At 43.5% G+C, this 13,869-nt stretch overlaps 1 pseudogene; it reads left to right on the top strand.

Moving 5' to 3' along the window:
* The window catches only part of LOC129827367 (zinc finger C4H2 domain-containing protein-like), a 19,618-nt pseudogene extending 5,749 nt beyond the window's left edge, over window positions 1–13,869 (top strand).

The raw sequence follows: 13,869 nt of genomic DNA, 5'->3' as shown, positions 1-13,869 counted from the left end.
CTTCCAAAGTTGTGGCAAAATGGCTTAAGGACAACAAAGTCAAGGTATTGGAGTGACCATCACAAAGCCCTGACCTCAATCCCACAGAAAATTTGTGGGCAGAATGGAAAAAGTGTGTAGCGTGGTATGCGTACAATCTTCTTTTATTAAAGAAAGAACACTGAACAAACTAACAAAACAACAAAACTAACAAAACGTGAAGCTATATGAATAGTGCAGACAGGCAACTAAACATAGAATAAGAACCCACAAACACCAAAGGGGAAATGGCTACCTAAATATGATCCCCAATCAGAGACAACGACAAACAGCTGCCTCTGATTGGGAACCATATCAGGCCACCATAAACATACAAATACCTAGATCTACAAAACCCTAGACATACAAAACCCTAGACAATACAAAACCCCTAGACAATACAAAAACTAGCGTATCCACCCTAGTCACACCCTGACCTAACCAAAATATAAAGAAAACAGATATCTCAGGTCAGGGCATGACAGAGGCCTACAAACCTGAATCAGATACACCAGCTCTGTCAGGAGGAATGGGCCAAAATTCACCCAACTTATTGTGGAAAGCTTGTGGAAGGCTACCCGAAACGTTTGACCCAAGTTAAACAATTTAAAGGCAATGCTACCAAATACTAATTGAGTGTATGATAACTTCTTGTTAGGTGGAGCAGCACAGTGGAACCCAAGAACAGACTCAGACCAATAAACAGGGATGAATGAACCAAGGTATTTATTGTAACACAGGGAGATATGGAGTGCAGATCCGGGGAAGCTCAGATGAGTGGTAGGAAACTAGATGTGGAGACTGAGGTTGAAGTGAGCTGGGTTGGAACAGGGTAAACAGGTCCGCAGAGGAATCCAATGGAGTGGTGGTGTGGTGAATCCAGAACAGGGTAGCAGGGTGGTGAGATGTGGAACAGGAGACAGTAGCCAGAGTCAGAGCAGCAAAACTGCAGTGAGAGGATAAACAGTGTCAGGCAGGGAAACGGACACAGCAGGGTAACAGGATCTTGAATAATCACAAATAGCTAGAATCATAAACTGACTGAGCAGAGATTACGATCTGGCAGAGTGGAAGTACTGAGTATTTGTAGAGGTCTTGATTATGGAATGGGTTGCAGCTGGTGAGGTTCCGCTCTGGCTCCAGCACACCTGTCTCCAACCACACAATCACAAACAAACAGAAAGGGAGGGAGAGAGAGGGAGTGTACTGGAGGAGTGGCTGCAGGTCAAGGAGACACCGGATGTCCACTAGGGTGTGTGGCAGAAGCAGATGTGACACTTCTGACCCACTGGGAATGTGATGAAAGAAATAAAAGCTGAAATAAATCATTCTCTCTACTATTATTCTGACATTTCATATTCTTAAAATAAAGTTGTGATCCTAACTGACCTAAAACTGGGAATTTTTACTAGGATTAAATGTCAGGAATTGTGAAAACTGAGTTTAAATGTATTTGGCGAAGGTGTATGTAACCTTCCGACTTCAACTGTATCTCTCTTTCATTGTTCTTTTTTAAACTCTACGGGATCGGTTGAACTAACGCGCTAATGTAATTTGCATAACGCTTTAAGTAACAAGAACATTTCCCCAGGACATATGGGCAGAAAGCTTAAATTCTTGTTAATCTAACTGCACTGCTCAATTTACAGTAGCTATTACAGTGAAACAAGTACATGCTATTGTTTGAGGAGAGTGCACAACAACAACAAAATACATGTTTCACGGTAACTGGTTTGATACATACCCATCTGAAGGTAAATAATGTACTTCAGTAATCTTGCTCTGATTTGTCATCCTGAGGGTCCCAGAGATAAAAATGTAGCATAGTTTTTTGTCTGTTAAAATCCATTTTCATATTCGAATGTAGGAACTGGGTTCTACAGTTTGAACCCTTGCTGTGTCTGCCCCCCCCCCCCCCCCCCCCCCCCATCTAGATGTGTGAAGGTTAGTGTCTTTTCCAAATGGAAGCTAATTATCCATCATTTATGACATTCCTGGGAGAGTGTAAACTATAAAAATGTATGTTCTCTATAGTTACGTACTTGAAAATGTATCAATTTACCAATTCGGCACATTTGGGCAGATACAACATTTTGAACAGCAATGCGATGGTTCATTGGAATAGTCTAAAACTTTGCACATACACTGCTACCATCTAGTGGCCAAAATCTAAATTGCACCTAGATTCCTAAGTTATATAATGGCCTTTCTCTTGCATTTCAAAGATGGAGATTATTTTTTGGGGAAAACGCATGTTTTTGTCATTGTATTATCTTTTACCAGATCTAATGTGTTATATTCTCCTACATTAATTTCACATTTCCACGAGCTTCAAGGTGTTTCCTTTCAAATGGTATCAAGAATATGCATATGCTTGCTTCAGGTCCTGAGCTACAGGCAGTTAGATGTGGGTATGTATTTTAGGCGAAATTTTCTTTTTTTAAAGAGTCCGATCCTTACAACATGTAGTTGTTATTTTGTAAAGAAATATATATATATATATAAGCACCTTTACCCTATGAGTAATGTAGAGTTTAGACAGTTTACACCATCAACAAGGGGATTACATTCAAACACTGCAACCGTTTCTATTAAAAGGCTATAACAACAATGTAACCGTTTTTATCAGTACCAGTTTCCAGCTGTGGTCACTGAAGTACAATACACTCAGCCCCGCGCATGCGTGGTGCTTCACGGCGAATGTTACAGCTGACGTTACTGTTTTTATTAGCTGGAAGGCAGACCACCCTGGCCTTTCATTAAGATCTAATTTATCAGGGTTTAAAGACAAAACCATGGGGGACGAACAAGACATAATGTGCAAACTAGAAAATATTATGGAAATACGGTAAAAAAAATAAAAAAAGTATATATTTTCTTCTTCAAAGAAACCACATCTGGTAAATGTTGCTGGATGGCTCAGGAAAAGATCAGAGAGAAGAATTGTCTCGCCAGCTGGTATTAGCATCTTGGCTTTGTTATTGGGCGAGGAAGCTAGCTATATGTGCCGACATAGCCTCGAGCAGGGTTAGCAAGAGGAGGTGACCGTTCTACTGTTGTTTTGAAGGAACTGCAAAAAACACGTTACAGAATAGCTTGCTAGATGTGCATTATATATAATCAATCCAGCTGTTTGCATCAACAAAAATCCATCTGCTTTGCCAGATTAGCGGCTATCTGGCTACCTAGCTAGCTAGCTTTCTGTCATTAGCCAGGTAGTTAATTGGCTAACCATGGTTCATTCTGTTAGAACCAGTTACAAATGTACACATTGTTGAACGGATGTGCCGCTGTATAGCTTCGCATCAGTAACATCAATAGAAAAAAATTATAAATTACACCAGTTATAACAATGTCATCTGGTGCACGTCCATCACTATGTCGGATATACATGCATTATATTACTTATTCCCATGACAAATATAATCTCTCCTTATTTCACAATAAACTAATCGATTGCAACAGAAAACAGGTCTCTTGAAAAATAGATATTTATCTGAAGAGACTAACCAGGTTAAATAATGTAGAAACAATAGAAGATGACTTAGGGCACTTGGTTTCTTAAGCATGATTGAGTAACAGGAAGTTGAACTGACAGAACGTTGTCTTTGTGCCCTCTGCCCTGTAATCAAAATAAGTGCATTAGTAAGTAGCCCAGTGGTAGGTAACTACCTAATGTTGTGTAATTGGTAACTAGTGCATTAGTAAATAGCCCGGTGGTAGGTTAACTACCTAATGTTGTATAATTGGTAACTAGTGCATTAGTAAATAGCCCGGTGGTAGGTAACTACCTAATGTTGTATAATTGGTAACTAGTGCATTGGTAATAACTACTGTGTAACATTGGTAACTACTGTTTTAGTGATAATTAACTAGTAATGCATTGGTTAAACTGTGTTTTCTGTCATTTCAGGAATAAGACGGTACAGATGCAGAAGATCAAGTCTCGTCTGAAGTCAGAGTTTGAGTCCCTAGAGTCTGAGGAGAAACATCTGAAGGAATACAAACAGGAGATGGACCTCCTAATGTAGGAGAAGATGGCCCATGTAGAGGAGCTACGACTTATACACGCTGATATCAATGTGGTGGGTAGAGAGAGAGAGAGAGAGAGAGAGAGTGTGTGAAAGTGTGTGAGAGGGAGAGAGAGAGAGTGTGTGAGAGGGAGAGAGCGAGAGAGAGAGAGAGAGAGAGAGAGAGAGAGTGTGTGTGAGAGAGAGAGAGTGTGAGAGGGAAGGAGAGGCAGAAACCACTATTTGACTAGTTTATTTTCATGGAAAACCATATGTTTTACGTGTAGTTATAGTAAAACACACCGATTCAGTTCTTAATTTTTAAGTTCATTGCAATAGTGATATACACTGGGTGAACAAAACATTAAGAACACCTTCCTAATGTTGAGTTGCACCCCGCCACACTTTTGCCCTCAGAACAGCCTCACATTTTCTGGCATGGACATTAAGTGTCGAAAGCGTTCCACAGGGATGCTGGCCCATGTTGACTCCAATGCTTCCCACAGTTGTGTCAAGTTGGCTGGATGTCCTCTGGGTGGTGGATCATTCTTGATACACACGGGAAACTGTTGATCGTGAAAACCCCTGCAGCATTGCAGTTCTTGACACAAACCGGTGCCCTTGGCACCTACTACCATACCCCGTTCAAAGGCATTTCAATCTTTTGTCTAACCCTCTGAATGGCACACATTCACAATCCATGTCTCAGTTGTCTCAAGGCTTAAAATCCTTCTTTAACCTGTCTCCTCCCCTTCATCTACACTGATTGAAGTGGATTTAACAAGTTACATCAATAAGGGATCATAGCCTTCACCTGGATTCACCTGGTCAGTCTGTGTCATGGAACGAGCGTAATGTTCATCATGTTTTGTACACTCAGTGTATTTTGGTCTTTTAGTAGTAAATATAGTTTGTTTTCACCCCTAGCGGTTCAATTCTACCACTGGAATCGTGATGTAGAGGCACCTTGAGAAGGTTCCTATACATCATCTCAAGGGAGGGGTTTGTTATGAAAGACACTCCCTTCTAGATGTGCTGGGTGGTACCACCTCGAGGGAGGGGTTCAGTATGAAGTACACTCCCTTCTAGATGTGCTGGGTGGTACCACCTCGAGGAAGGGGTTCAGTATGAAGTACACTCCCTTCTAGATGTGCTGGGTGGTACCACCTCGAGGAAGGGGTTCAGTATGAAGTACACTCCCTTCTAGATGTGCTGGGTGGTACCACCTCGAGGAAGGGGTTCAGTATGAAGTACACTCCCTTCTAGATGTGCTGGGTGGTACCACCTCGAGGAAGGGGTTCAGTATGAAGTACACTCCCTTCTAGATGTGCTGGGTGGTACCACCTCGAGGAAGGGGTTCAGTATGAAGTACGCTCCCTTCTAGATGTGCTGGGTGGTACCACCTCGAGGAAGGGGTTCAGTATGAAGTACGCTCCCTTCTAGATGTGCTGGGTGGTACCACCTCGAGGAAGGGGTTCAGTATGAAGTACACTCCCTTCTAGATGTGCTGGGTGGTACCACCTCGAGGAAGGGGTTCAGTATGAAGTACACTCCCTTCTAGATGTGCTGGGTGGTACCACCTCGAGGCTCACTATAAAAGCAGGTGACAGTTTGCCTTATTTGGCAATGGTCTTGGTAAGTGGAGTGTGCAAATTTTTTTAGCATGTGATGCTTCCTTGACCAGACTACTGACGTTACACAACTTTCAAAAGGCAGTAAGGCACATTTCCGCATATGACCAAATTCTATGTTTTTGTTTACCGTTTCATTACACATCTATATGCTTTTATGAATAAAAAAAATGATGTACAGTGGCAAGAAAAAAAGTATGTGAACCCTTTGGAATTAGCTGGATTTCTGCATAAATCGGTCATCAAATTTGGTCTGATCTTCATTTTAGTCTTAACAATAGACAAACAGTCTGCTTAAACTAGTAACACACAAATTATTGTATTTTTCTTATCTATATTGAATACATAATTTAAACATTCACAGTGTAGGTTGGAAAAAATATGTGAACCTCAAGGCTAATGACTTCTCCAAAAGCTAATTGGAGTCAGGAGTCAGCTAACCTGGAGTCCAATCAATGAGACGAGATTGGAGATGTTGGTTAGAGCTGCCTTGCCCTATAAAAAACTCATTAAATTAGAGTTTGCTATTTACAATAAGCATTGCCTGATGTGAACCATACCTCGAACAAAAGAGATCTCAGAAGACCTAAGATTAAGAATTGTTGACTTGCATAAAGCTGGAAAGGGTTACAAAAGTATCTCTAAAAGTCTTGATGTTCATCAGTCAAATCAAATCAAATTTATTTGTCACATACACATGGTTAGCAGATGTTAATTCCGACAATGCAGTAATAACCAACAAGTAATCTAACCTAACAATTCCACAACTACTACCTTATACATACAAGTGTAAAGGGATAAAGAATATGTACATAAAGATATATGAATGAATGATGGTACAGAACGGCATAGGCAAGATGCAGTAGATGGTATAGAGTACAGTCTATACATATGAGATGAGTAATGTAGGGTATATAAACATAAAGTGGCATAGTTTAAAGTGGCTAGTGATACATGTATTACATAAAGATGGCAAGATGCAGTAGATGGTATAGAGTACAGTATATACATATACATATGAGATGAGTAATGTAGGGTATGTAAACATTATATTAAGTAGCATTGTTTAAAGTGGCTAGTGATACATTTTTACATAATTTCCATCAATTCCCATTATTAAAGTGGCTGGAGTTGAGTCAGTATGTTGGCAGCGGCCACTAAATGTTAGTGGTGGCTGTTTAACAGTCTGATTGCCTTGAGATAGAAGCTGTTTTTCAGTCGGTCCCTGCTTTGATGCACCTGTACTGACCTCGCTTTCTGGATGATAGCGGGGTGAACAGGCAGTGGCTCGGGTGGTTGTTGTCCTTGATAATCTTTATGGCCTTCCTGTGACATCGGGTGGTGTAGGTGTCCTGGAGGGCAGGTAGTTTGCCCCTGGTGATGCGTTGTGCAGACCTCACTACCCTCTGGAGAGCCTTACGGTTGTGGGCGGAGCAGTTGCCGTACCAGGCGGTGATACAGCCCGACAGGATGCTCTCGATTGTGCATCTGTAGAAGTTTGTGAGTGCTTTTGGTGACAAGCCGAATTTCTTCAGCCTCCTGAGGTTGAAGAGGCGCTGCTGCGCCTTCTTCACAACGCTGTCTGTGTGGGTGGACCAATTCAGTTTGTCCGTGATGTGTACACCGAGGAACTTAAAACTTTCCACCTTCTCTACTACTGTCCCGTCGATGTGGATAGGGGGTGCTCCCCCTGCTGTTTCCATGAAGTCCACAATCATCTCCTTTGTTTTGTTGACGTTGAGTGTGAGGTTATTTTCCTGACACCACACTCCGAGGGCACTCACCTCCTCCCTGTAGGCCGTCTCGTCGTTGTTGGTAATCAAGCCTACCACTGTAGTGTCATCCGCAAACTTGATGATTGAGTTGGAGGCGTGCATGGCCACACAGTCGTGGGTGATCAGGGAGTACAGGAGAGGGCTCAGAACGCACCCTTGTGGGGCCCCAGTGTTGAGGATCAGCGGGGTGGAGATGTTGTTACCTACCCTCACCACCTGGGGGCGGCCCGTCAGGAAGTCCAGGACCCAGTTGCACAGGGCGGGGTCGAGACCCAGGGTCTCGAGCTTGATGACGAGTTTGGAGGGTACTATGGTGTTAATTGCTGAGCTGTAGTCGATGAACAGCATTCTCACATAGGTATTCCTCTTGTCCAGATGGGTTAGGGCAGTGTGCAGTGTGGTTGCGATTGTGTCGTCTGTGGACCTATTGGGTCGGTAAGCAGATTGGAGTGGGTCTAGGGTGTCAGGTAGGGGGGAGGTGATATGGTCCTTGACTAGTCTCTCAAAGCACTTCATGATGATGGAAGTGAGTGCTACGGGGCGGTAGTCGTTTAGCTCAGTTACCTTAGCTTTCTTGGGAACAGGAACAATGGTGGCCCTCTTGAAGCATGTGGGAACAGCAGACTGGGATAAGGATTGATTGAATATGTCCTTAAACACACCAGCCAGCTGGTCTGCGGATGCTCTGAGGACGCGGCTGGGAATGCCGTCTGGGCCTGCAGCCTTGCGAGGGTTAACACGTTTAAATGTTTTACTCACCTCGGCTGCAGTGAAGTAGAGCCCGCAGGTTTTGGTAGCGGGCCGTGTCAGTGGCACTGTATTGTCCTCAAAGCGAGCAAAAAAGTTATTTAGTCTGTCTGGGAGCAAGACATCCTGGTCCGTGACGGGGCTGGTTTTCTTTTCGTAATCCATGATTGACTGTAGACCCTGCCACATACCTCTTGTGTCTGAGCTGTTGAATTGCGACTCTACTTTGTCTCTATACTGGCACTTAGCTTGTTTGATTGCCTTGCGAAGGGAATAGCTACACTGTTTGTATTCGGTCATGTTTCCGGTCACCTTGCCCTGGTTAAAAGCAGTGGTTCGAGCTTTCAGTTTCACGCGAATGCTGCCATCAATCCACGGTTTCTGGTTTGGGAATGTTTTAATCGTTGCTGTGGGTACGACATCGTCAATGCATTTCTAATGAACTCGCTCACCGAATCAGCGTATTCGTCAATGTTGTTGTTGGACGCAATGCGGAACATATCCCAATCCACGTGATCGAAGCAGTCTTGAAGCGTGGAATCAAATTGATCGGACCAGCGTTGAACAGACCTGAGCGCGGGAGCTTGCTGTTTTAGTTTCTGTTTGTAGGCTGGAAGCAACAAAATGGAGTCGTGGTCAGCTTTTCCGAAAGGAGGGCGGGGGATGGCCTTAAATGCGTTGCGGAAGTTAGTATAACAATGATCCAAGGTTTTACCAGCCCTGGTAGCACAATCGATATGCTGATAGAATTTAGGGAGTTTTGTTTTCAGATTAGCCTTGTTAAAATCCCCAGCTACGATGAATGCAGCCTCAGGGTGTTTGGTTTCCAGTTTACATAAAGTCAGATAAAGTTCGTTCAGGGCCATCGATGTGTCTGCTTGGGGGGGAATATATACGGCTGTGATTATAATCGAAGAGAATTCCCTTGGTAGATAATGCGTTCGACATTTGATTGTGAGGAATTCTAAATCAGGTGAACAGAATGACTTGAGTTCCTGTATGTTGTTATGATCACACCACGTCTCGTTAATCATAAGGCATACACCCCCGGCCCCTCTTCTTACCAGAAAGATGTTTGTTTCTGTCGGCGCGATGCGTGAAGAAACCAGCTGGCTGCACCGACTCCGTTAGCGTCTCTCGAGTGAGCCATGTTTCCGTGAAGCAAAGAATGTTACAATCTCTGATGTCTCTCTGGAATGTTACCCTTGCTCGGATTTCATCAACCTTGTTGTCAAGAGACTGGACATTGGCGAGTAGTATGCTAGGGAGTGGAGCGCGAGTGGAGCCATCTCTGTCGGCGCCGGAAGTAGGTTGTCCACGGTACAACACAGTGGCCGTCCTGCAAAGATGACTGCAAGAGAACAGCGCAGAATGCTCAATAAGCTTAAGAAGAATCTTTGCGTGTCAGCTAAAGACTAACAGAAATCTCTGGCAGAAATCTCAGGAACATCTCTGTTGACGAGTCTACGATACGTAAAACACTAAACAAGAATGGTGTTCATGGGAGGACACCACGGAAGAAGCCACTGTTGTCCAATAAAAACATTGCTGCACATCTGAAGTTTGCAAAAGAGCATTTGGATGTTCCACAGCGCTACTGGCAAAATATTCTGTGACAGATAAAGCTACAGTTGAGTGGTTTGGAAGGAACACACAACACTATGTGTGGAGAAGAAAATGCACAGCACACCAACATCAAAACCTCATCACAACTGTAAAGTATGGTGAAGGGAGCATCATGGTTTGGGGCTGCTTTGCTGCCTCAAGGCTTGGACAGCTTGCTATCATCGATGGAAAAATGAATTCCTAAGTTTATCAAGACATTTTGCACGAGAATGAAAGCCTATCTGTCCACCAATTTAAGCTCAACAGAAGTTGGGTGATGCAACAGGACAACGAGCCAAAACACAGAAGTAAATCAACAACAGAATGGCTTCAACAGAAGAAAATACACCTTTTGGAGTGGCCCAGTCAGAGTCCTGACCTCAACCCGATTGAGATGCTGTGTCATGACCTCAAGAGAGCAGTTCACCCCAGACATCCCAAGAATATTGTTGAACTGAAACAGTTTTGTAAAGAGGAAGTTTTGTAAACAGTTTTGTAAAGAGGAATTCCAAAATTCCTCCTGACCGTTGTGCAGGCCTGATCCGCAACTACAGAAAACATTTGGTTGAGGTTATTGCTGCCAAACAAGTTATTAAATCGAAGGGTTCACATACTTTTCCCACCCTGCACTGTGAATGTTTACACAGTGTTTTCAATAAAGACATGAAAACTTAATTGTTTGTGTGTTATTAGTTTAAACAGACTGTGTTTGTCTATTGTTGTAACTTAGATAAAGATCAGATACAATTTTATTACCAATTAATGCAGAAATCCAGGTATTTTCAAAGGGTTCACATACTTTTTCTTGCCACTGTAGGCTATGAAAAACATGTTTATATTCGTAGCTACAGCCATCGTAACAAGAAATAGATGACAATGGTGGTCACATCAACTCATTGTCATTTTCCCCAACTGCTACGGCTGGTTGGCCTTGCAGCCTGCTAAAACAGTTGGCTCATAGTTCAATGGTTGTGAGCAGTAATCTCACAAGGGGCAGATTTGTTTATTTACAATAGTCATCCCATGCCCACATACTTCCAATATTGAAAAGTGAAAGCGTACCTGTGAGAGGGGTCACCCTGGTAGTAGTTTTGGGATTTTATACAGTACTCAAAACCAATTTGTGAGTTAATTTGACCATTGGAAAAGAGCTAATGGGTAAATACCGCAATGCGGGTTTGATTGAATTGAGCCTCTAATCTTCATTTTCAAGATGATGCACTTTTCTCCCCAGCACTTCAATAAATGTGAGTCCACATTTCAATTATTTATTTTGCACCCAATGGGGAATTCAAATTTACACCGTAAGTGGTACTAGATGTCAGGAACTCTGCACCTCAACACCATCAGATAACTGTCCAGAGTTGTGTTTGGTAGTAGATGTCGGGAACTCTGCTCCTCAACACCATCAGATAACTGTCCAGAGTTGTGTTTGGTAGTAGATGTCGGGAACTCTGCTCCTCAACACTGTCAGATAACTGTCCAGAGTTGTGTTTGGTAGTAGATGTCGGGAACTCTGCTCCTCAACACCATCAGATAACTGTCCAGAGTTGTGTTTGGTAGTAGATGTCGGGAACTCTGCTCCTCAACACCATCAGATAACTGTCCAGAGTTGTGTTTGGTAGTAGATGTCAGGAACTCTGCACCTCAACACTGTCAGATAACTGTCCAGAGTTGTGTTTGGTAGTAGATGTCAGGAACTCTGCACCTCAACACTATCAGATAGCTGTCCAGAGTTGTGTTTGGTAATAGATGTCGGGAACTCTGCACCTCAACACTGTCAGATAACTGTCCAGAGTTGTGTTTGGTAGTAGATGTCAGGAACTCTGCACCTCAACACTGTCAGATAACTGTCCAGAGTTGTGTTTGGTAGTAGATGTCAGGAACTCTGCACCTCAACACTGTCAGATAACTGTCCAGAGTTGTGTTTGGTACTAGATGTCAGGAACTATGCTCCTCAACACCGTCAGATAACTGTCCAGAGTTGTGTTTGGTAGTAGATGTCAGGAACTCTGCACCTCAACACTGTCAGATAACTGTCCAGAGTTGTGTTTGCTCACAATGCACAGAATTTTATTCTCAGATTGGTTCAATGGACTTCTGGCAATTACACTTTAGTGAGAAAGTGTTGGGATCAGGTACAACTACGTTTACCCACCCCCAAAACGAATATTCATGAACAACTCCCTCACCCACAACTTCTCACCTCAAAGCATTTTTGGAAAATGTGAAGCGATTGGGCAAAGGCTGAAATTGGGTTGAGATTTACAGAAAAATAACAAACTATTAAAGGTTCTTTCTCCTCTCTCTCTCTCTACCTCCTCTCTCTCCCCTTCTCCTCCCTCCTTCTCCTCCTTCCTTCTCGCCCCCATTCCCTCCTTCTCCTCTCCCCTTCCATCTCTCTCCTTCTCCTACCCAGATGGAGAGCACTATAAAGCAGTCGGAGAACGACTTGAACAAGCTGCTGGAGACGACGCGGAGGCTCCATGATGAGTACAAACCCCTGAAGGAACATGTAGACGCCCTGAGGATGACCCTGGGCCTTCACAGACTGCCCAACCTCAACGAAGAGGAGGAGAAACTCTCTCTGGAGTCAGTACACATATTATACACACACACACACACACACACACACACACACACACACACACACGGTCGCACAGGTCCTCACACACACATCAACTTGTTCTCTGTGCTATCTTCTATCTCTGTTGCCATAGTTACTTTGAGAAACAGAAGGCTGAGTGGCAGAAGGAGCCTCATGAGCCCACAATCCCAGAATCGCTTGCAGCAGCAGCTGCCGCGGCCCAACAGCTCCAGGTCTCCCGGAAACAAGATGCCCGCCAGACTGCCACTTTCAGACAACAGCCCCCTCCCATGAAGGTACACAATACACACCCTCCTATGAAGGTACACATTACACACCCTCCCATGAAGGTACACAGTACACACCCTCCTATGAAGGTCCACAGTACACACCCTCCCATGAAGGTACACAATACACACCCTCCCATGAAGGTACACAGTACACACCCTCCCATGAAGGTACACAATACACACCCTCCTATGAAGGTACACAATACACACCCTCCCATGAAGGTACACAGTACACACCCTCCCATGAAGGTACACAATACACACCCTCCCATGAAGGTCCACAGTACACACCCTCCCATGAAGGTACACAATACACACCCTCCCATGAAGGTACACAATACACACCCTCCCATGAAGGTACACAATACACACCCTCCCATGAAGGTACACAATACACACCCTCCTATGAAGGTCCATAGTACACACCCTCCTATGAAGGTCCATAGTACACACCCTCCCCCGTCTACCTACTCAATAATGACACTGTACTGACGTCTGTATGGACATAGTAATGACACACTATAACATGTCTGTCCTCTCGGTCACCTCTCTAGGCCTGTCTGTCATGCCACCAGCAGATCCATCGTAACGCTCCCATCTGTCCACTGTGTAAGGCCAAGAGTCGCTCCCGCAACCCCAAGAAACCCAAGAGGAAGCCTGACGAGTAGACACACACACACACACACCTCGTATTGCTACATTTCACATCTGGAATTCAGTAATACATATGTCCATAACCTTCTCCATGCCATGGAACCTACGTTTAGTATTATCTTCATTATCCTAAGTGTTGTGTTATTTTAATGGTGCTAAAGTGTTGAAATGTAACTGTTAAGGTTTAATAGACCTTAACCATGTTATATCCAATAGGACAAACCATTATACTGTAACTGTACCCATGTTGTGATTGGTTCAGGCATTAGACATGTAAAACTGACTGAATGTACTTGTTACTCTGTATTTAGTATGTCTGCATGGCATGAACACTTTCCATGGCTGAGCTATAATGACTGTGTTGTAACTGTTTGTGATGATATGAAAGTGGGTTCATTGTTGCAGTGTATGACCCAGGAAGTTGTTCTAATGTTTACCGTACACATAAGGGACGGTCAAGGACTGACAAAACCATGACGCTGATTTGCTTTTAACAGTGTTGTAATGTGAAACTTTTAATACAAGAATTCAGAAATAAATGGCTGTTTTGTA

This window comes from Salvelinus fontinalis, chromosome 29 (genome assembly GCF_029448725.1).
Source record: "Salvelinus fontinalis isolate EN_2023a chromosome 29, ASM2944872v1, whole genome shotgun sequence".
NCBI classification, from domain to species: domain Eukaryota; kingdom Metazoa; phylum Chordata; class Actinopteri; order Salmoniformes; family Salmonidae; genus Salvelinus; species Salvelinus fontinalis.
Note: the sequence above shows the minus strand (reverse complement) of the source record. Positions and strands in the feature narration are given on the sequence as shown.